This window comes from Parasteatoda tepidariorum, chromosome 5 (assembly GCF_043381705.1).
Source record: "Parasteatoda tepidariorum isolate YZ-2023 chromosome 5, CAS_Ptep_4.0, whole genome shotgun sequence".
NCBI lineage: Eukaryota > Metazoa > Arthropoda > Arachnida > Araneae > Theridiidae > Parasteatoda > Parasteatoda tepidariorum.
The window spans coordinates 13,572,892-13,598,611 of NC_092208.1; the positions used below are offsets into that span (position 1 = coordinate 13,572,892).

A 25,720-nucleotide genomic window follows, 5' to 3' on the forward strand; every position below is an offset into this window, starting at 1 on the left:
AAAATTGCAATTTTTATTCTATCATTTTTGAATTTTAACAGAATATTCGTAGCATTAATATAAGTCTGTGCACGAAGTATTAGAAAAAAATAATAATTCGTTATAAAGTTCTAGCTAAAAGTATGGCTTTTAATTGTTGGCAATTAAAAAGTTCCTCGCGTACAGTATTTTAATTTTTTTAAATAAAATTTCTACGCAATCATGTTGTTTATAGGCATTTAAATAAATTTAAGGGGTTATGGTAACCGTATAAAATATATCGTAACTGGACATTAAAAAGATTGACATAATGGTGACATATTTATGTCAATTATTATAATGTCACGTGACATAAATATTCACATGATAACATTTGGTGATATAAATTTTTATTTTGTCACCAAAATTTTCTTCAAAGAACACGCTTTAATTATGTTTGTTCAATTATTAAAAAGTAAATTGAGATATTGAGTTAATCAAATGTATTATAAATAAACAAGACGTATCGAAGAGTAACTGAAAAATTTAAAAATAAAAAAAACTGGTGGGCAAAGAAATTTTTGAAATTGAGAAAACATTGGAAAATTCGATCACAAGAAAAAGCAACTTCGTCAACAAGAATTACCTATTGATGTATGGGCACCTTTTCAAATTCATAGTCTTATAACTATGATTTAAACATCACGGTTTGTTAACTATTACTTTGTAAGGCGTAAATTTTTTTTAATATCTCAAAAACCAAATAATGGGTTTTTGAAGGATTTTTCTCATTCTGAACGTCCAGTGAACCTTTAATTATGGATTCTAATGTGAACAAAGCAATAATAATGATCACATGTCACACTTGTGTTCAATTTTTGACTCCTCTTTCCTCCCCTTCGTATGTTTAGCTATGTATTTCAACTATATTTTTGATCATACTCTTAACGTCGATTAGATGTGTACTTATTTTGATGAAAAATATGAGAAAACACAGATCTAAATGAAATTTTATATATATTTTAAATGGTTTTATTGTAACTATCTTGTCCTTCCTCCTCACCCCCTACACACAGACTTCCACAATTACACGAACCCTCTTTCCCAGGGTGGCATCATTTGTGAATAGCCCCCATTTTCCTACATTATGTTAAAAAACATTGTTTTTAGTACTACAATGTTGGGAAATTTAATACTTATTGAACTATAACATAGTTTGAATTTGCTGCAATCTTCTCACTTTGCGAACTTGAAACGTATTTTGACAAAATAATTCCTTTGGAAAATGATCACAAGTTAAATTGGTTTACCTGGAATGGAAAGATTGTTTAATTTTACACCTTATTAAGATTGCAGCAGGTTTAAGCGATATATTATTCAAAATGCCTATTTTATAGTTTAACTTTGAATCAATTATTTTTTCTGAAAGAGTAAAAAAATCATTCCGCATAAGAAGCGTGTTAAGAGTTCACGAAGATTTAAAATAAAGCGTGATCAAATATGTTTACGGATAGTATAAAGGTTTTGGCAACTGTCAAATATCTCGAAAAATGTACATCGGATCGAAAAGTGAAACTAAGCACATTCAATATTTCTTAAAAGTTTTCCAAAGATGCCAAACTCAGTATGAGGGACAGCATTGAAATGCTAAATATGAACCCTTATTTTTTATTGCAGATTTCGATTCTCCAAAAAAAAACCTGCATTTTGCTTTACAGATGATGCTGTAACGAATAAAAATTAAATAGGGTACAAGTTGTTTAAAATGGTGGCAAATCTGAACTCCTCAGATTGAAAAAAAAACTAGAAATGTTTCGGTAATTTAAAAAAAAAATATTCAAATTTTTCTGACGCGTCTGTTTTATCTTAAATGGTTTCGAGATTAACCATTCTAAACAACATGTAACCCACTTAATTATCTTGGTTATAGTGTCGTCTGGGAAGCAAAATTCAAAAATCTACAACTCTAAAAGGGCTACTTTTTTCTGGAGAATCCGAATCTGCAACAAAAATAAGATATAATATTAAAGATTTGCAATGTGCTTTTAGTTTTACATTTAATTAATTTTTTTCACCTTGTATAAGAAAAAAATGCATCGCTTCTTTCACAAAAAATAAAATATGCGATAAAAACGCATTTTAGTAAATCAAAATTACAGGATTTATGAAAAATTTCCGTCATTTAATCAGCTTACCTGACTTTAGGTTCAACAGTGATAAATAAGGTAAAATTATATTAAAAAGAGTATTTTAACGAGTGTGAAAGTTCGCTTAAAGATAAAAGCAAGTAGAGACGAAGAATAAATAAGTAGTGTGGATAATTATGTGGATTTATTCTAGAATGTTAAGTGTGTGAGTTTTTCTGTAGTATCCTGGATACGAAAAAGTGTTTCTTGATTTTATTTAAACAGCAACAGGAGGCTCCAAAGAAATAAAATTATGTGTAATCACGACACACCCAGCTTAAAGTGGCGATGTTTTGTCAAAATGAATGATTTCAGCATGGTTACAAAACACCATGTTAGTATTCATTAGAAACGACTTAGTTTTTCTTTTAGTAGTAAATAATTAAAAAGAAACAAAAACTTAATCTGTAAAGTAAAATATTGTATATTCTGTTTGGTATTTACAACAATGAAAACATACCTTTGACATTTGGGTTCTTGAAAGAGCTATTTGATTATGAGTGATATTTTTACTCTATAATGAGTAGCTGTTTTGTAGCTATGACAGATTGTTTTGGTTTAGGACTAAAATATATTTAAAAGAGTTTCTTAAACTGCACATATATTACGCCAAATGTTTTCGCAGAAAGATTGCCAGATTACAAAATATGAAAACAAAAGATGAAAACAAAAGCGCAAATTTCATATTTCGTAATCTGGCAATCTTTCTGCGAAAACATTTTTAAATCATTCTTGAAAAATATCCGTCCATGTAAGTTGTTAAGATTTCGCTACTCGCCTTATATTCCTCCCTTTTTATTGTTTTTTTCTTTTTATTTTATTTTATTATCTGTTTTTACATGTTATTTTTACTTTTTATGATCTATTTTATTTGTAGTTATTTTATAAAAAATTTTTTTGAGTGCTCCTCACACTATTGTATTAATATATTTTGCTTTGGCTTTATTGATACAATATCAGAAAGCACTCTGTTTTGCGAATATAATCGTATGGGCTGAAGAAAAGATTATATCTTTTTTTTCCGGCTTTTTTTCCGGTTTTTTAATTAACATTTCATTTTTTTTTCTTAAATAAAATGTTGTTTGTTATTTCTTTTTACTTATTATTTCCCACCCCCTTTTTTTCATATGTCTATAATTTTGCTTTGTTTTATTCTTCATTTTGAACTTATCTAATGAGTGCTGTTTACTTGCAGCTTAAGCGCAATAAATGATACTTATTGTTTTTCTTAACTTTCTTAGTGTTTTCTTGTATTTATTTATTCCTNATATATATATATAAGGGTATGAGCATATAACTTTAAGTTATTCCATTAAATATTAAAGATATTTTGATAAATAAAGAGTTGATAAATCATATCTGATTCGTTCGTAATTAATCTTGATAATTGTATTTCGAACCATATTCATATGATAATCTGTTGCTCCATTGTTTGTTAAAAATATAAATATATTTATCACATAATAATCTGTTGCCCCATTGTTAAATATATAAATGCATTTTTACAATTAATAACTCGAAAAATCTTCCTGAAATATCTCGTATCCAATCTAGTCAATAACTAATGAAGACATATGCACAGATCTTTAAGTTATTCCATTAATTATTAAAGATATTTTGATAAATAAAGATTTGATAAATCATATCTGATTTGTTCGTAATTAATCTTGATAATTGTATTTCGAACCCTATGCATGTAATAATCTGTCACTCAATTGTTTGTTAAATATATAAAAATATTTATCGCATAATAATCTATTGCCCCATTGTTAAATGCATAAATGTATTTTTACAATTAATAACTCGAAAAATCTTCCTGAAATATCTCGTATCCAATCTAGTCAATAACTAATGAAGACATATGCACAGATCTTTAAGTTATTCCATTAATTATTAAAGATATTTTGATACATAAAGACTTGATAAATCATATCTGATTAGTTCGTAATTAACCTTGATAATTGTATTTTAAGCCATATACAAATAATAATCTGTCACTCCATTGTTTGTTAAAAATATAAATATATTTATCACATAACAATCTGTTGTATAATAAATATATAAATGCATTTTTACAATTAATAACTTGAAAAAACTTCCTGAAATATCTCGTATCCAATCTAGTCAATAACTAATGAAGATACATGCACAGATCTTTATGTTATTCCATTAATTATTAAAGATATTTTGATAAATAAAGACTTGATAAATCATTTCTAATTAGCTCATAGTTTATCTAGACAATTGTAATCCTAAGCATATGCATATAATAATGCGTTATTCCATTGTTAAAATAGTTTTTGTAATTAATAACTAAAAAAAACATTCTTTAAAACATTCCATCCAGATTTTTAATCCCGGTTATTTTGAATGAAAGCACATGCATACAAGTTTATGCTATTACGTTCATAATTAAATATATTTTTAAAATTAATGACTAAATAAACTATCTCCAAATAACTTACATTTAAGCCTGAAAATTATAAATAATAGCACACGCACATAACAGTATGGTATTCCATTATTTACCAAAGAGACTTCTATAATTAACAAGCGTAAAAAGAAGGTTTTTTAACCTTCTTTAAAATTCTCGTATTGAAGTACGACAATTATAAATGTAGACATACGCGTATAGCAATATATTATTTCTTTATTATACTGTCAAACAGAGTAAAGAAAAAAATCCGGCTCTTATCTTTTATTTAATTTTCTCTATTCATGACTCCATACCAATTAAGGAATTAGCTGCATCCGTAACGACATTTCATGAATAATGATATTGAACAAGTTTAAACGAAACCAGTAAAACCGAATGGATCGAACGAAATCGCGTTTCATTTAAACCACGAACCATGTTTTTTGTAGCCCTTATTCTTCCTTACTTTTAGGGGTTTTATTTGCCTTTTTTTTCTGAAAAAAAAGCAGTTTTTTCCTACTCTCCTATAATTAGCTTCATTAGATATGCTCATTTAAAGAGGAACAAAACCATTCTTTTTTGTAAAATTATTTCTTTTCGTATGGCTATGAAAAAAAAAGGAAATAATAAAAAGGTTTGGATCTTCAAAACGTTTTTATTAAAAAAAAATTACTTGAATATCTGATTGAAGGATTTAAATTAAAAAAATATACTAATTAACTGTCTAATTACCAATTATGATTTTTATAATTAAAAAAGAGCTTGTAGTATCTATTAAATTTAATTTCAAGCGAATACGCTAAAAGTGTCAATTACTCATATTGATGAATCAAGTGAGATAATTAGAAACGATTTCTTTATCGTTGCATATAAAGTTTATCCGTATATGGATTTGGATTTGTTTCGATGCTATAGCTCATAGTGATAAAAAAAAGGGAGATAATTGGAAACGATTTCTTCATCATTGCGTATAAAGTTCATTCGTATATGGATTTGAATTTGTTTCGATGCTATAGCTCATAGTGATAAAATACAAGCTAGATAATTGGAAACGATTTCTTTATCGTTGCATATAAAGTTTATTCGTATATGGATTTGAATTTGTTTCGATGCTATAGTTCATAGATATAAAATCAAGCCAGATAATTTTAAACGATTTCTTTATCGTTGCATATAAAGTTTATCCCTGCATGGATTTGGATTTGTTTTGATGCTATAGCTCGTAGTAATTAAATCAAGCGAGATAATTGGAAACGATTTCTTTATCGTTGCATATAAAGTTTATTCGTATATGGATTAGAATTTGTTCCGATGCTATGGTTCATAGTTATAAAATCAAGCGAGATAATTGGAAACGATTTCTTTATCGTTGCATATAAAATTTATCCCTATATGGATTTGGATTTGTTTTGATGCTATAGCTCGTAGTAATTAAATCAAGCGAGATCATTGGAAACGATTTCTTTATCATTGCGTATAAAGTTTATCAGTATATGGATTTGAATTTGCTTTGATGCTATAGCTCATAGTGATTAAAAAAACAAACAATTGGAAACGATTTCTTCATCATTGTATATAAGTTTTTTCTTATATGGATTTGGATTTGTTTGATGCTGTAGCGGATAAATCGGAAAAGAGTTTAGTATCATTGTAGCAGCAAACGTGTAGAAATCAGCTGTTTTACAAATAATCTAGCTAATGTGTAAATTCACTAGAGTAATCCACTAAATTTCCAAGAAATTGTTGCATTTCTCAAATTGCTTATTTAATCTGCAAATTAGTTAGACAATCGACAATTTACACATTACCCACTAAGCATTCGTTAAAGGGAAAATACGAAAATACGGCAAAGGGGACTCTAACTCATAATCCGTCTGCCACTGAAGATATTTTGAATCAGCACTGTGGTCGATGCGAGCTGGGTTCGGAATTCGAACCAACCAGCCATTGTCGGGATTCGAACCCGGTTCACCTCATTGGGAGGCAAGCTCTCTATCCCTTGAACCACCTCGGCTCTTTAATTACTTGATTGTCCGAGGCGGTACATTACTTCTAAAGGAGGTTATTTTGATTAAGAGAAGACTTGCATATGCTAAACTAAATTGCGTAGTTCTTATTCGCATGAATATTCAAACAAAAACTTGTAACTTATCGCACAGGTCCTTGGCCAAATTATTAGACGCACTATAAAATTCAGCGTGAAATTTATCAGGTGATACTATACAGTTTTATGTTTTTACGTGACTGAAACCGGTTTGCACTTGTTTACGTTCGTGTTACAATCGGATAAATTAGACGATATATAATATAAATTCGACGATTGGATAAATTAGACGATGTGTTATATAAATATAGAATATTTATAATATCAGGTATTATATTAGTATATCAAAATAATTAGACCAAATTATTAGACGCACTTTAGTGTTTTAATAATTACATGTTTTGCACGAGTTCATAGGCAATACTTTTATATTTAAACATACATGTAATGGGTTTTTATTCAGGAGATTTTTTATATACTTCCTATTTGAATTTATTTTTAACGTATTGCATTACAATGTTGACCCCAATTGATACACGAACATAAATAAGTGCAAACCGGTTTCAGCCGCGTAAAAGCAATAATGCTGTATAGTATCACCTGATAATTAAGATTTTATGTAGAATCTTATAGTGCGTCGAATAATTTGGCTGCATTTCCTGAAAAAATTGTCAAAAAATAATGAAAGCAATAAATTTATGGAATTAATGAATGGTATTATAGATTTTTATTTACATCTATTTAGGGGAATTATATTATTAGCGAAGAGCACCACAGAGGTTGTGGCATTCTCCTTTAATCATTCTTTTCTAAATCCTCTCGAACAAGCTGCGTTCTCTATTTGGAATCCCCACAAAATTCCATCATTCTGGGTATATTAATTAAAGGGAAGGTCTGAAAGCTTCAACAACTCAGGGAGGTCTCATAAAAGCTTCCACCTCGATGGGTCAAATATTTAGGTTAATTATGATCTACTATATCACGGGACATGTTTAATTTGTCACACCAGATGGCGTTGGGAAAATAGATGAAAATCTTCCGATATAATTATGGCATACCACCTTAAAGGCCGCAATTGCGTCGTAATTGAAAATTTAGAGCATTTACTGTCCTTAAAATTCAGTCTCTGACGATTTCTGAAATTTAAGGGTTGTTGAATGAATTATTAAGTCCAAAATATTTATTGGTCAGAGTACTTAAGCTCAAATTTAATTTAGACTTAATGTACTCGTTTATTTAGTCGCCAGGTTTAATATACTCTGATTAAAAATTTAAACCAATTACTTTTAAGTAAATGCGTTAATTCATTTACTTGTTCATGCAAATAGCTTAACCATTTGCCGTACAAAAATGGAGTAAATTTTGCTAGGGAGAAAATGTCTGAGGTCAAATTTCTCGTGAAAGAAATTGACGTCAAGACTTATGTCATCTTTTTTTTTTAAAATAATGTTTTTAAAAAAATTAAAATTTTGTTAAAAGATTTAATTTTGTAAAAAAATGAGTAAATAAAACTTTTTATTCTATTCCTTTATGGAGGGTCCCACAGTGAAGTAATTGTAAGGATGCAGTTTCCAGTAGAACACCGAAGTCAAGCATCATTGGCTGTGGTCAGTAAGGGGTTGGTTGACTTTAATGATCAGCCTGCAGAGGTACCGAGGTTGCGTGGTATCGGTCTTAGTTAAACTGTTCTACCGTAAAGTGTTGGACTTCGTTCACAGATCGTCTGGATACTAAAGCGAAGGAACCATCCGCTCTGCAGAGGATCAAAATTGTGATGGCATGTCTTTGGAACCACCACAGGGATGTTTCCAAAACCATCGCCGTTATGCAGGTCTACTGCGACGTAAATAAAGTACCTATCTACTTTTCTGGAGGTCGTTTTATATTTTATTACCTAATAAGTTTCACTCAGCTTTAATTTTGTTTTGGTTGAATTTACGAACAGAGTCAAACTTACCTCATTCGCAATATGGGTACAAATGGTAAGTTTTCTATCATTTATAACACAACGAGAAAAATAAAAAACTTCGACAACCTGAAATTGAAGTATCCATTGTTTGCAACTGAATACAGACACTACCCAAATTTCATTATTCCCTGCTTTTTAGTTTTGTTATTGCTAAATTTCACCGTGCTAATTTAAAATTCCAGTAGAAATTAGAAATTTTATTTTAATAGATGCTCATTGGCGTTATGACTTCATTAATCAGCCTTACGATTAAAATTCTGTCATAAATAATACGTCTTATTAAAATTCAAACATTATATGAACTAACCTCAGGTATTCATTTCATAGATAATTCACATATTTCTAATTTTTCACATTTTTATATACTCTATCTTACTTTAATGAATCAGTCTAATTAATATGAATATTTTCTTAAAATTATGCACAATATCTGATTCTCTCACTTTTGGTAAAACATACGTATATTCATGGTAAACCGATATGCTTCATTAAGTATATTGCATTCGTTGTTATGAGTTGAATTATACACATAGAGGTATCTGATAATATGCGTATAGTCGAAAACATGCTTTATAATAAGTTATAAATCCATTACTATGCAAATAAATGTGCAAATTGGAAACTGAAAAATAGTTCACATTCGCCTCGGAAGAGGAAAAGAGCGCTACACTTGTTGCCTGTGTCTGGAGAGCCGTAATGTATTTCCGAAGTGGAAATAATCAGGAGAAATTCTTTTCCCACTTACGTAAGAATCGAGTTTCGATAATTATTAAAATGGAAGGGCGTCAGTACTCTCGGCAATTGTCTGCCACAATATATTCAAAGGAAACGAGGAGTATGACGAAATTTATCATTTCCGGTAGTTGTTGACCCTTCTTTTAAGATTTCTGTTGCCATGGGAACCATCTTGGCAATCCACCAAAGCAGGAAAAATCCCTTTTGTTCTGAGAGGAAACCTTTTCTGAGTAGGAAGCCAATGGCGTTTCTATACATGATCATCTGGTGGGAGTGCCGCACAGAAAAGTTTTGTGACTGTCATTGGCAGATGGTATTGAAATATTTCGCCATCTGCGAGCTAGAAGCAACAATTTGCCGCTCATCGTCTGAAACTGCATGTATCTTTTGATGGACTGCAGCAGCTGTTTTCCAAAAACTTTTTTTCTCTCTGCTTACACACATCAATGCCTTTGTTTTAGATTCATAAAACTTTGATGCATCTGTGCTCTCCGTTAAAGATGACGCCAGTATTATTATATGATATCATATATGTCTAGGTCAAAATTCAATAGAACATAGAACTGTGTTTTAATTTTGTTTTTATTATCAATTTATTTGATTTTACCGCCAGCAGTACACGGTTCCGATTTATGAAAAGATTTACAATCTTCCGAAGCTGGAGAAGGAAAAGTGTAATACGTGAGCAATTGTAGCAAGTATTAACATTTGGGGGGGGGGGTTGCCTTCATTCTTCTTGACAGTGCAGCCCAGAACCGTCAACTAAGGGGAGATGTTCTCCTAGTTTCTAATGCCACTAGTATTGTTGAAAATTAATAGATTCATGGGGTAGTAACCCCTGACCTTAAATATCTTATTCGGGTTTGCTCCTTTAAACTATAAAAAAATCCTCATATTTTCAATATTTAAGTGCTTAGCCCATCTTTACTTCTCCAAACACTAAAAAATGATAAGAATATTTAGTAACGATTTTGACTAAAAGTGAGAGCGTTCCCAAAACTCTTGCCGGAAAGTATGGAAGATACTCTGTACAACGAATTTTTGACTTTTCCTTCCCTAAATTTTAACAAAATTGTAACTAAATATTTCTATTGTTTGGGTGAGGAAAAGGGTGCTAGAACATCTAGTCAAAAAATTTTGGAAAAAAAACTGGAAAAATCGTTAATTTTCAGAGATTTATTGTTTTTTTAATGCAAGCGTCAAGTTGCTCCCGAATTTTCCTCCTCCATGTTCCAACTATATCACGTATTTGAGCTTTTCATTTTCTAGTCTCTCAAAAGAATCAAGACAGTTGAAGTAATAATTTTTTCACTTAAAGAGGTCTTAAAGTGCTTGCGTTTGCAAAATTCAATATACGAGAATTTTTTATCTCTCTCCCTGACCTAAAATTAACCAAAATTGCGATTGGTTTAGAGTGTGCTTTGAGGAGATGAAGGAGGCTAGCAAACTGGAATATATGGAAAAATTGTAAAAAAAGGCAGAAAAAATGATTATTTTGTGGATTTGTTTAACGATTTAAGGGAGAAAATTCTCCAAAATCTCTCATCCTCTTACAATTAATCATTTTTTAAAATTTTTCACCCTCTAGAGAAGTTAAAAGCTAAAAGGATATGTAAGTTAAAAAAATTGCTAAAAAAAGGCAAAAAAATGATAATTTTGAAGATTTGTTTAACGATTAAAGGGAGAAAATTTTTCAGAATCTCTCTCCCTCTCTCCTTGTTACTGTTAATCATTTTTCTAAATTTTTTCACCCTCTTAAGATGTTAAAAGCTAAAAATGATCAATTTTCCTACCTTCAAACTAAATTCGTCCTGCAGTGGACTGATCGTTAAGACACGGTTCCCAGCAGATCACCGAAGTCAAGCATCACTGGCTACGGTCAGTGTGCGGGTGGGTGACCACTTGGATCAGTCTGCGTAGGGACCGAGGGTGTGCGGTATTGGTCCTCGTTAAACTGTTCTATCGTAAAGTGCTCGACTTCGCGTGCAGGTCGTCGGACTACCGAAGCGGGGGTGCCATCCCCTCTGCAGAGGATCAAAATTGTGATGGCATGTCTTCGGATCATCCAGGGGTGTTTCCCAGACCGTCGCCAATAGCCCATCGAGCAGCTCTAGTGCGACGTAAATTAACTACAACAACAGTAATCAAACTAAATTCATGACCTTTATATTATAGAAAAGCGATAAAAGTGGGTGGGGATTACAAAAAACGTTGAGTGATGGGGGAAAACGGGGAACATTTTACGGTTTTATTTTACATGAAAATTGGTTCCAATTCTGCCAGGACATTTTTTCACGTGGTCCAGTGTAATTTGTGTTTAAAAAAGTATTTGAAGATTAAAGGGGGAGAACGGTTTATGTCCACTTTTTTTGATTTGTCGCTATGAATTTGACAACACCTAGAAAATTACTCAACTAAAAGAGTATTCAGTTTTGTAAAATTTATTACTTGGGAAATTGGCTCTACCCGAGAGTCAAGATGGTCTATGCCAGTGGTTACCAACTGGCAGCCCACGACACTTTTTTTTGTGGCCCGCGAACTAAAATATATTAGTTGTCGTTTTTTTGCGGACTATTTTCGTAAAAAATCTATATGGGTTTAAAATACTTTTCTTTCGGTTAAAAAAACCTAATTTCTTCGTTTCTGCGAAATTTAACATACCAACGGTGCAAAAATATTTATTTCTCAAGTTTTGTATAAAAGAAAATATTTATTCAAATACAAAAATAATCGTGTATGTTGCTCTTTTTCATTTAGTTTTTCTGTTTTTTGTGAATATAATTTAGTACGTGCGTATTAGAAATTTTCTCGAAGAAATTCTCCCATTTAAATTTTTGAAACCACTCATTTTGGACGAAATTATTCATATTTGTGACTTTTAAAAAGTATAAAAGAAGGAATGAATATCAAGTTTGATTTAAATTCCTTGAATTGAATATTGCATGGGCGGAAAGGAAAAAAAAAAATTTCAGTTGCTCGAGAATTTTTGTTGTTGTTGCTATAGTTTCTAATAAGTCGAGAAAAAAAGTTAATTTATCGCGGAATTAAATTTAAAAGAAAAAAAATCGTGTCACTAAGTTTCTGATTAAGGGAAAATTAAAAATGATACGTAACAAGCATTATTTGTAATGCTTGTTATTTTGTTTTTTAATATTAAAAATCTTTGATAAAAATCTGACAGTAATATTTGATGTTCCTTCAAGCACAAAAGAGTCCTATATAAAATTTTGATAAAGTTGCGGCCCGCCATTTGACTGGTGTTTTTAATTGCGGCCCCCGGCTGCATGTAAGCTGGAAACCCCTGGTCTATGCAGTGGGAAAACGGTTCCTATCCTCGCACAAAAAATTTTTAAAAAAAAATATCTTTTACGGACATAAACCGTTTTCCTCCTTTGGCCTTCAATAGTTATGAGCTTTTGTGCTTTGAGAACCGTGCCAACAGTATGACGCTAGACATTATTTGAATAACATATGCATTCGGGAAAATGAAGAAATAAATTTTTTTTCTTAAAGTATGGTTTCTTACTGGTATCAAAGTATAGTAAAAAAAAGTTCTTCGTTCATCCAAAGTCATCGGGAATAACAACCCTTATTCAAGGTGGAATTAACTGTGTGTTCATAGAAAGGACCGCCCTTGACTAATTTTTCCAAGTTCAGTTATCATTAATTTAATTTCTTTTGTTTAATTTCAATTTTAGAAGACGAAGAAAATTAAATGTCAAAAATTTAGAGAAAACTTAGTTTCTGGAGGTTAAAATCTCTCGTCAGCATGTTCTGTATGAATGAGTTAAAGTTTGTGTCAGTAAAATCATGTGGCGATTTTATTTCGTGTATACAGCAACTAATACTGCTTCATTTTTAGAGAATTTTAGAAAAATATAATGGGGGGGGGGAACCATCGGCTTGTAATCGGATTCACTGACTTTGAAAAATTCTATGAGCACATCGTCAACAGAAATGTGTTTTTATCGATCATTAATAATAACCAGTAAATATCGCAAAACGTGCATACAAAACACAAAAATACATAAAATAATAATTGAAAAAGGAATGCCTAAATATAAAAACTTAAAAAAGAAAAACATAGGAAAAGATAATTTGAAAGGAATAATATCAATCTTTAATCATCTAGCTCATGTATGTTTAGATGAAAGACAGTGCAATAACAAAAGAAAATGGTAATTTGGCTAATTTGGAAATTATATTCTTTTCCGGTGCCTCTGAACGGTTTTAATTTTGATTTCTTGTTTAACTGGTAGTTTTTGTAGAGTTGCAAGACGGGCATAATGAGGTTGTACCAACTAAAAGTGACGTTATTTCTTTTTTTTTTTGCCAAATGAAATTAAACTGTAACAGTAAATAATGTTCAAATAACCGGTACAATACTTGAATGAGGAAAGCTAAGCTCAAAATAATACTTAAATGCCTAAAAGGATATTATATGATCCAATGATTTCCAAACTAGCAAACTGATATTGCACAATGAAATGTATGCAAAAAATGCGATAGTTCAAAACGTAATTTTTTCGATATTAAGAATTCTTTAATCTGCGCCTAAAAACTACAATGGAAAAAATATAGCAAAAAAAATTACAATTTAACAAAAAAAATGTTTAATGGCAGTAACTGCCTTTAACTTTGCTGCTACTATTCTAGCAATGAAGACACAAAACTACATGAAGTACGCATAACTTCCTGAATTTTTTACATTGAAAATTCTTGGCGTCAGTTTTGATTGATGGCAAGCAAACTTAGTTCAATTTGCTGAAAGTTTTTCGTCCTCAATTTCAATAAACAAAGTCAACTTTATAGAGGTTATAAAGTAGACAAAATTGTTAAAGGAACTTTTATTGGGAACTTTTTTTAAATGCAATAAATAAATAAAGTATACAACTAAGTACGAATTTCTCCAATTTTTAGTACCCAGTGTCTGCAATAATTGCAAGCAGAAGTACTTTATCCACCAATAATTACTTTCAAAAAGCAACTTTTGTTTCTAGTTAATATACAAAATAAATTTTATCACTATATAATTATTTAGGAAAATTAAATACCAACAATATATGCAATAGGTGTCCTTCAAATTCTTGGCGTCGATTCCGATCGATGGTAAGCAAATATAATTAAATTTGTTGGAAGTATTTTGTCCTCAATTTAAATAAACAAAGTCAACAGCATAGAACTTTAAAAACAGATAAAATTATTAAAAGAACTTTTTATGGAATCTTAAATGCAATAAATAAGTAAATAAAATAACCAACTATGTACAAATTTCACCAGTTTTTAGCATCCAAAGGAATAAAATATGTCTGCAATAATTGCAACTAAAATTATTATCCATCAAGAATTAGTTTCAAATAACTTTTGTTTCTAGTTAATATACAAAGTAATTTTATCACTTCATAATTATTCAGGAAAAATAATTATCCAACAATATATGCAATGGGTAACCTTTAAGATTGCATGTTTCTTTGGGTTGAAACCTCAAATGTCCTACTTAAGTTTAGTGACATTATTAAACGGATTCAGGGTCACTAAATGCCTATGACATTATTAAGTGGATTCAGGGACAGTAAATGCCAGCTCCATGTCTCAATGTTATTTATCAAGTGGAAGAGCTTAGAGATTCTGTAACAGGTTGGAGGCAATTACGTCATCGATGGTAATCCAATAGCTGCGGGAGATTTGTCTTCTTCTAAAATAATGCCTCTATTAATAACCCAGAAAGATATTGATCAATCTATTTCCCAAAGGTATGCATCCATATGCGTGCTATATTGTTTCATCTTATCTTTGAGCTTGCAGTTCGCCCCGAAAATATCGAGGAAGAATTTTTTTTTTAAACAATGTAAGCCTATCTTCTTATTGTGTTTATGAAAAAAAAAAGTATAAATGCTTTCACCAGTTTTTTTTAATTATGTTACATTTTCTTTTTAAAAAAAGACAATATCTAGTAAATTCATTAGTAAGATTCTGTAAAAAAATTTTGACAAATTCCAAAACACTTCTTGGAGAATAAAAGTAACAATATTGGGTAGAAATACTCATTTTCTTAAAATAATATTTTTATATTCATAATATAATTAACTTATATGAGAATCTTATTCGACAAAAATGCATTATCATTTCACAAATATTATAAGAAACTAGTGGGCTGCGCCCCCTGCTCGCTAACGCTCGTTACTAACTTAGGTACATTGCAAATGCACAAAATTCTAAGAATTCAAAACAGTCATTCAAATCCATATAACAACTTTTTTTTTAAAAAAAAATTAAATCTTTTTAGTAAATACTAAGTTATTAAAATAAATTTGAATTCAAATAAATGACATGTAATTCGTTAAACCTATTAGAAATGTGCTATAGTATAAAATCTTAAGATAAAATTTCTAAAACTGATATCTCTTTATAAAGGTTAAAATTTTGGCTATAATTAAGCCTATTAAAAATTGAAGTAAGTGAATTTCCAAAATAAATTCGTGATATAAATCAAAAATCGTGAAATAAATTCGTAATATATAAATTCGTGAAAAAAGAGCTTTCGACAAAATACTAAAATAGAGATCTATCGACAAAGACTACTCACTTCTGCCTAGCTTAATAGTATGAGATTGTCGCAACTGATAGGGTGAATTTCGGAAGAGATCACATTTGGTAAGAATGCTCTCTCTGGTTATTTCAGTTTCCGTTTTTAAAAGCGCTATATGTTGAGTCACCTCAGCTAGATTTGGCATGTGACATTTTTAGCGGCTATCATTGGTCGATTTTCCAGCGTTGCCATTTGGGGAGTTGTAATGAGGCTTTTTTTTGTCGCCGTGTAAGAGAAATATATATATATATAGATCGTAGCAAACGATCTTAATATTTATTCAAAAATGTTTTTTTCTTCAGAATGTAAAATTGAAAAAAAAGTCTAGCTTTCAAATCGTATTTCATGTATGAACTTGTAAATTCAAAACGGGAGTATGATGCAGCTTACAATCTCCACCAAACACCATTGTACCAATCCGAAAATGTTAATATTGATCTCGATTGGCTGTTCAATGTCTATTCAGTCATCAAAAGAATTTACACAGAATGTGCTTTAGCTGCATTTAGATATGTCTGCGAAATTGTGTACCGAGCAGTTCAGGATTAACAGTTAAAGATGTCCTAGATGAAAACACAACTAAGTTTGCTTTTCAAAAAAAATTAGACAACAACCATTTTGCCAATGGTTAACCAGTGATCGCCTTGCGGGGATTACAATTTTCTTCATTTTGTAGTGAGTCGTATTTTTCTTTCTTTTCCCTCCTGTTTTCTTCCAATTTTTTTTCCATTTCCAATATCGAATTAGTAATCTGCTTCGAATTAGTTGCTTCGAATTAGTAATCTGCAAGCAACGTCATACGTAGGCATTAAGGGTGATTCAGCAGCCAATCAAGTTCGTCATCCACGCATGTCAAATACCTAATTGATTCAGCCTGATTAAATTGATTCATCGTGATAATATCAGTAACAAATGAATAAATCTCACTAACTCCGTGACGGGTATACAAGACATCATCTACTCGAATACAGTATTGATCTACTCGAATACAGTATTCATACTTGATCTACTCGAATACATTATTCATAAAATACCTGAAAGCCTCATTCATGCCCCCTTACCTTCTGTTATAGTTGAGAAATGTATTGAGAAAATAAATAAATGTCACCTAGCTCGTATCCAACATTTAAATGCAATCCAATTAAACAACATTTAAATGCAATCCAATTAAACAACATTTAATGTATCCAATTTAAAGTGTAAACTGATTAGTAGTATTCGATTTGGTAAAAGGCTTTAAAAGGTTAAATTTGCCACATACATGATAAAATGAAGGATAGTTTTGAAGAACTTTTTGATAATTTTATCAAGACATTTTATGGCATGGAAAGAAAACTATTTCTTCATTTAACTGCACTTTTCAATTTTGTATTTTTAATAAATGTATGATAATATATGAGCTATAATTTCAAAAAACTGAATCTGGTAAACCATTACCACAACGAGCCGAAAAAATACCAAATAAATGATTTAAATGTGGTACATTTTGATTTAGTTACCAGAATTATGTACTTTTTTCTTAACCATAAATGTCTTTACCATGCAGGTAAGATAATTTTAGCAAAATTTTTTCTCCTCGCATCTTATCTCTTGAACTCTTAAAGCGAATTACAAACATTTTGTTCATAATTGTAAAACTCGTCTATCCAAAAGCAATTCCATCTAAATAATTATATATTCTAAAATTTCTTTATTATTTAATTTATAACAAAATCTAAAATTTTAGAAATCAAATAGTTAAGAAATAAATTTTTAAAAATTTCAGTTTTTTTTTTTTGATAAATCCGATCATTAGATCAATATTCAGAGTATTATCCTTTTTTTGTTTTTTAACTTTGCGCACTACATGCTTTGGAGCATAAGAAAAATTTGATGCTATCATCATGCATTTGCCAAAAAAATATTTTATAGTTCATCATTATTAAATAAGAAATTTCATATCTAAACTACGCCAAGACATTGAGTAAGTGAGAAATGAAGTTACAATTCATCTTACAAGAGAAAATGAGCAATTGCTCGTCACAAATCGTCGCAAGGCTTTCTATCTTCAAACCTATTTTTTACTCAGCCGTAATACATTTGAATGGAGTCGTTAAAAGTTAGCAGGCGCATCTCTTTAAATCACATTTTTTTTTCTCCTTTTGGCGACATTCCAAACAGATGGAAACAATAGAAAAGTTTCCGCTACGCTTAAGTACATTTGTTTAAATTTTATTTTTTTTATTGGCTACAATTCAGGATAAAATGTTATAGAATAGACGAATAAAAAAGAATATGTGTTTTTTAATGACATTTTTTCATTTATACATAATTTTTTTTTATTAAACTCTGCTAACATTGTAGTGTTCTTAGTGTAATTATCCATAGTGTTATGAAATATTTGAAATATAATATTTTTTGCAGCTTTTTTCATTTTATCATAACTCAGCAATAACTTATTTGCTTTGATATTTTAATGTTTTTTATATATTATATTTATGTGTTTTTGATACACGCCCGGTGGCTGAGTGGTAGCCCTTCGCGCTCCCGTGCCACAGGTCCTGAGTTCGATCCTCAGGGCGGGCAAGGTTGACTCAGCCTTTCATCCCGTCGGTGGGTCGATAAATGAGTACCAAGCATGCTTGGGAACTATACACCGGGGGTTTCGTGTTCGGCTGACCTCCTAACCTGAACATCTGCTCCTGTACCCCAGAACCCAAGGTCAAGAAAACTGAGATGGGCACAGTGGGCCTAGTAATAAGTAAAATATTTTTTGGCACGTACTTGTACAGAATTTTTTTAGATCACTTCATAATGTTTAATTCCAATTTAGAAAATTGAAAAAAGTGCTATAGACTTTACTAAACTAGACTATTTCCGATCAGTTAACAACGTTTGAAATGAATGCAAAAAACAAAATTAAATCTTCGTTTTACAAAGTGTGGCTTAACTATCACTACGATTATTAAACATCAATATACTCTTATAAAAGACATGTTAATTCTTAAGGTACCTTTTGAGAGATGAAAGGTTGACATTGCTCTCTTTACACATTGGTGACCCGGACGTGATATGTTTATATCACCAACTTACTCTCCGTGCATTACTATTAACACTGTGTGAATTATGGAATTTTTCATAGGTCTTTCAAACATCAATGAAAAATTCAACCAATTATTCAATCTACCACTAAAAGAACATTTCCGGAAAACATAGGTATAAACACAAATGAATTTACCCAATTTTCATTAAACATGGAATTCGTCTTTGTAAATTATGAAACTTTTGATCGAGGCATTATTAAAGTCTTTCAAACATCAATGAAAAATTCACCCAACTATTCAATCTGTTACTAAAAGTAAATTTCCGGAAAACAGATGTATAAACACAAATGAATTTACCCAATTTTCATTAAGCATGAAAATCGTGTTTGTAAGTTATGGAACTTTTGATCGAGGCATTATTTAAGTCTTTGAAGCATCAATGAAAAATCCAATCTATCATTAAAAATAGATTTCCGGAAAACAAACGCATAAACACAAATGAAATTACCCAATTTTCATTAAGCATGAAAATCGTGTTTGTAAGTTATGGAACTTTTGATCGAGGCATTATTTAAGTCCTTCAAACATCAATGAAAATCCAATCTATCATTAAAAATACATTTCCGGAAAACAAACGCATAAACATAAATGAAATTACCCAATTTTCATTAAGCATGAAAATCGTGTTTGTAAGTTATGGAACTTTTGATCGAGGCATTATTTAAGTCTTTCAAACTTCAAAGCAAAATTCAATCTATCATTAAAAATACATTTCCGGAAAACAAACGCATAAACACAAATGAAATTACCCAATTTTTGGAGCAACGCAACACGAAACAAAACTTTAGCTGTCAAATCATCAAATTAAGACGATGTTATTGTTTGGAAACATAAATAACAAAAAAGTAACTATTCTCCCAGAAACTGCTCTTTACTTTAACTATTTGCCGTCTCCGGGTAATCATAGGAAAAATAAAATTATTTTCCCATGGTGTGTTTTCCACTCTTTGTTGTTTCATAAAGGGCAAAGTGTGAGAAAAATCCTGTTTCTCATCAATCCGTCGGAAGTTGTTATATCCTGAAAGTCTTTGTTTGCTTGTTTTCCCATGTCTACGTGCTATGATATAGGTTGTTCTGTTATTGATTGAGTCATTCTGAGGGGAAAGTATGAACGTGGCTTATGTCTATTTTTTCACCTAAAGTTAAAAGAATAATATGTATACCGAAACTAAACATTCCCCGTGTTTCAATTGAACCTCGTCCGTTAGATTTTGAACAGTGGATTAAATTTGAACTACGGAAAACTTATGACTTTTGATTTTATTTATTAGTTCAGTCTTTTAATCAGTTTTTCCCAATTCATTATTTCCCCCACCTGGTTCGCAAGCTTACACGGCTTTTAATAAACATGTTAAGTTAAAACATGGTAATTGGTTGTAGTACAGCTTGTTGTCGAAATTCATACTAGCATTTAATAATGGTAAGTATTTTAAACTTTGAAAAAAAATGTTTTTATAAAAATTCAAAAAATCAAATCAAAATTAATAATGAAAATTAAAATCAACCTTTTTATTAAAAAATGCTTTTAATTTTAAATTTTTTTGAGCAAGTATGGTTTTTGAAAAAACATACGGTAGTCTATTAAAAGCAGTTTTGAGTCATTAACATGATTTTCATATATGATTCGTCATAGTATCTCTTCTTTTTCTTCCTTAAATAAAATTTAATTATGGATGCTCTTTGCATTTCTTCACAAAAGTGTTTTGATTAAAAGAATGCTTGTGCTTACGTTGTGGTGTTAGCTACTGCTACGATTATTAAACATCAATTTACTAGTATATAAAACAAACTAACTCTATACTGTCTCTGGGAACCTTTTAAAACATGAAGGTTGACCTTAGGACGTGATGTAAACTCATCTATCTAGAAAGTAACGCCCATTTTGACTTGGACACGCCTACTTCGATGGGTGGTCCACATTAAACAGTTGACTTGCTACGTGTTACTGCGTTATCGTTCTCCTCGCGCCGTTGCTTCTCAGTGTCATATACACACAACGTAATCCTGCAAACACTTGACTGCTAATAGTAACACAGGAGAGACCACACACACTACCGTGAACTTGATACAGCTCTCACGACAAAAACTCAGTGAACTAAATACAGCTCTCCCGGCCTTTCACAAATACGGCAACTAGTGGTATCCGTTCATCGAATTCTATATCTGTTAAAATTCTGGCGGGGGAGTATTGTGACGTAACTGCCATTACGTTTATTAAACATCAATTCATTAGTATATAAGGCATGATAACTTGAACAATCTTGGAGTACCTTTAAAAGGTTGTTATTGTCGAATACTCTCTCCCCACAATGTTAAAATTTCCTTTAAAAAATCGAAAGTAAAAGTTGAATGTTAGAAAATATATAGAAAAGCAAAAAAGTCATACATTGAATCAAAACCACATAGACCCTTAAAAAATCAAATTAAAATTCTCAAAAAATAATGATAGATTTCTATACGATTGGATATTTTGAAACAATTGCGAAAAAAATTAAACTTATTATTTCAAAAGGTGAACTTTTTCACTGAAAAAAATTTCAGTTCGTGATATATTAGTAATCTTGAGACCAATGTCACCAAATAGAATTTTAATTAAGCATTGCATTAAGGTTGCCATGAAACATTATCGAAATAGGCTTCAAATTTCGATCAATTTGAAAACTACATTCAATTTACAATTTGAAATAATTAAGAAACTGTATTTAATTTACAATTTCAAGCGACAAATGCATGCAGTTTGCAAACCGACTTAATTTGAAAACTAGGCACAATACACAAATTGAATAAGTTTTCAAACACGCTGCCATCTATAAATCATTAAATAATTCGTTAATAATAACGTATTAGATAAAAAAAATTGCTAACTAAACTCAAGTGAGAAATTTAATTAATTTACAATCTGTTTAAATACTACATTTAGTTTACGAATTCAATTAATTTACAAATTACATTAAATTTGCAGATTGAAGTTATATACAAAAAATTTGCTAACTACATTTATTTTACTAATTCAACTAACTACGAAATTTCTAACTACATTAAGTTTTTCATAAAATATTTTTAAATTACTTTTTGAATTTTCCATACTCTGTAAACTATTGCTTTGAAATGTATTTACACTTCAAAAAAAGTTATTATATGTTCAAAAAGTTTTAAAAGTGTATCTTGAAAATATTTCTGATTTTTTTTTCTTTTTTCTTTTCTTTTCTTTTTTTTTTTTTTTTACGAAAGTATGCAAGCTTAAAAAAGGAGCAATTTGTATTCTGCTAATTTAGCGGAAGTATTTTTTATTTATTTATTCTTTCCTTTGATTTAAAATATTTCATGTAAAGAACATAAAAGAAAAACGTTTTTCAGAGGAATGATCATGAATAGCATTTTCTACGAAATCTGAAAGCTCGTAAATTTAAACATACATTTAATTTTGTTTTCTCAAGTCAATACTGCAGCAAAGAGACTAAAATAAAAAAAAAAAAATTTCGAATCGACATTTTTAAAAGACAAATTTGAGTCCTTGAGCATAAAATAGTAATAAACTAATGACAAAAAAAATTCGATAAAGCAGTGAATAAAACTCTTCGTTTCCATCAAAAACCTTCTTACATCCTTTTGAGGTACATCGAACATCAAAATGGATGATATTCCTCCGCCGTATCGGCTGACTAATTATGTTGTCCAACTCTTAAGAAAAGTTCGACGCGGAGAGATATAGTTCCGTCTTTTTCCTTATTTCAGAAGTCCACAAATCGAAATAAGGATTGCAGTTTCTGACGAGAATAGAAGAAACATTCCGATAATCCAGATTTATGCCCTTTTTCAGGAAAACGGTGAAGAATTTTCCCTTTTTTTCCCCCCAGTATCGTTAAATTCTTCCTCGGAGATAAATCCAAATCATTTTTTCCCTCAATGTGCTATTTTTTTCTCTGGTTTTATAGATGAGGTGCGGATTTTGGATGTAGTTTTGAAGAATTCTGATATTTTCCCACAGAGGAATAATCAAAAGAAGACAAAAGACGAAGAAGAACAACTTGGAACAACACCTTATGCATATATGTATTCGAACCGGGGGGCAAAGAGAATGTTCTGGAAAATTGTTAAGGAAAAATCTGAGGAATATATAAAATTTTATGTCCTCAGCTCTGAAATATATGAGATGTAAAACCACAGATGTATTTCTCATGCCATTTCGTTGAATAGCACGTTCTTTATACGCAATTATCTGACCGAAATATATTAAATTTCTCTGCAACTTTATTTTATCGCACCGTGTTCAATATACTAAGACAAAAAAAAGCAAAATATTTCTATTTTTTCCCCTTGTGTCTAGAGCAAATATATAATCCTATTTACTCTCTTTCCCTGAAGAACATAACATTAAAACTTTTTAAAAAAAAATGTTGTATTTGTTATTCATTTTACGAACATGGATGATAACTTTTGCTCTTTAATGCTTTGAAAAGTATTCCTTTTTTGTATTACTTTACTTTATTACGCAGTTTGTAATGATTCTAGACTTGAACTTTTTCAATATTTTTCTATTTCGATTAGTTATTTTCGCTTATTTTGTTTTCTTTTTTTAATGCCACCATATCATTTTTTCACATTATATGATTTGATTTTTCTTTTAGTTTCATAATGAATACTATAAGAAAAAGATTATTTGTTTGCTGTTCATCGATTATTTTTTTTTGACAACAGATAGGTAATAACTATATTATGAAAAGTATTTCTTTCCAGTACAATTTTTATATATTCCTCTGCACATAAATTGCACAAATTTTCTTTACGTGCTCTTATTTCTCTTTCTTGAAATATTGTTTTATACATTTAGTAACATAAACATAGTTTATTTGGATAAAGGAAATTCACATTTTCACGAGAAACTCCATAACTTATTTGTCTATTAAAATTGTTTTTCTATCGCGATTGTTCTCTTTAATACTGTGAAAAAACATTAAATTGCTTTAATTAAAATGAAAGATAAAAAAATAAGCTTCTTTTTTTGTGCTACAAAAAGGAAATGGTTTTAAAACTTTCCAAATAATCAGCTTGCTGTTTTAATAATTTTTTAATAAACTGCGTTTCTTCCTAGTTAAAAACAATTTTTCTCGGAGAGAAGCACATTAAAAATGTAAAATGTTTATTTTATGAAGCTTATGGCACGAAGTTTATTGTTTATTGTGTTGTATAGGCTTAAATAATATTTTGTTCAATATATGCATACATAATACATAAAATCTTCTCAAAACTACAAAATTTAGCTATATATATGATTAAAAACATATATAAAAAAATCATAATTCATTTCAATTTTATTTTCCAAAAATTCAAAACACAATTTTGAGTATTTGTTCTAATCTTAGCAACGCCAGCAAGAAAGAAATATTTTTTTAAATTATCTTATTTTCAACTATATTTGCAGTATATTAAAAAAAAATACAAAATTGACGTGACTCTTTAGTAAAGAACAATAATTTCTAAAAATTAAGTAAACTAAGATCATATGCTTTTTTTTCCAGCCTAGACAAGTCTAGGCAGTATTATTAATTTCATGAATTATCCTAATTCTATTATTATTATTTTTTTTACCTTTCTTTGAGATATATAGTTCTTTGTTTTGAAATATTATCTATTTTTTGTCAAAGAACAATAGAAGATTAAACCTTTTATAGTTTTCATGCAAGAAAAAAGAATTGAGGTAAAATTGAACCTCTTATGCTTCTGATTTAACCGACATCAAGACACTATAACTAGTACATTACTTACCTTACATGTCGTCGTCGAAACCCAAGGTTAAATACAATGGCGACAATAATACTGATGATACGGTCTGAACTTATGTGGTTTACGTAGATATCTTTGTCTGAATAATTGTTATCACTTGGTTGTAATATTTTATGGCAGCGTTTCAGAAAGCTTTATGATGATAGTCTGCTATGTTCGTGAATTTGTTGCAGTATATATCAGTTTTTTTGTTGTTGTTGCATAGTTTGATTGTTTCAATGGGCGACTGGTATTTATTTGTAAACTTCTTGATTACAAGTAATATATGGAGGAAAAAAATTAAAGTCAATTCTTACCTAGGTCAACAAAGAAATTTTTTTATTTTAGTTACTTTTTTATTAAACAATTACAATTCTTTATTCCCATATAAATTTAAAATTAAACAATTATAATTTTTTCTCCCATATAAATTTAAAATTAAACAATTAAAATTTTTCTCCCATATAAATTTAAAATTAAACAAGTACAATTTTTTTTCCCATATAAATTTAAAATTAAACGATTACAATTTTTTCTCCCATATAAATTTAAAATTAAACAATTACAATTTTTTCTCCCATATAAATTTAAAATTAAACAAATGCAATTTTTTCTTCCATATAAATTTAAAATTAAACGATTAAAATTTTTTCTCCCATATAAATTTAAAATTAAACAATTAAAACTTTTTCTCCCATATAAGTTAAAAATTAAACAATTACAATTTTTTCTCCCATATAAATTTAAAATTAAATAAATGCAATTTTTTCCCATATAAATTTAAAATTAAAACAATTAAAACTTTTTCTCCCATATAAATTTAAAATTGAACGATTAAAATTTGTTCTCCCATATACATTTAAAATTAAACAATTAAAATTTTTTCTCCCATATAAATTTAAAATTAAACAAATGCAATTTTTTCTCCATATAAATTTAAAATTTAACGATTAAAATTTTTTCTCCCATATAAATTT

The 25,720-nt window shown here is 29.7% G+C and overlaps 1 protein-coding gene and 1 long non-coding RNA gene across 2 annotated transcripts in view; both read left to right on the plus strand.

Annotated features, from left to right (window-relative positions):
- The window catches only part of LOC107454047 (voltage-dependent T-type calcium channel subunit alpha-1I), a 345,752-nt gene that overhangs the window by 135,244 nt on the left and 184,788 nt on the right, over positions 1-25,720 (plus strand). The gene's annotated exons all lie outside the window — the stretch shown is intronic.
- On the plus strand, positions 2,768-8,480 carry LOC139425566 (uncharacterized). The gene is made up of 2 exons (XR_011636780.1): positions 2,768-2,895; positions 8,141-8,480. It is a non-coding gene; the product is annotated as an uncharacterized lncRNA (long non-coding RNA).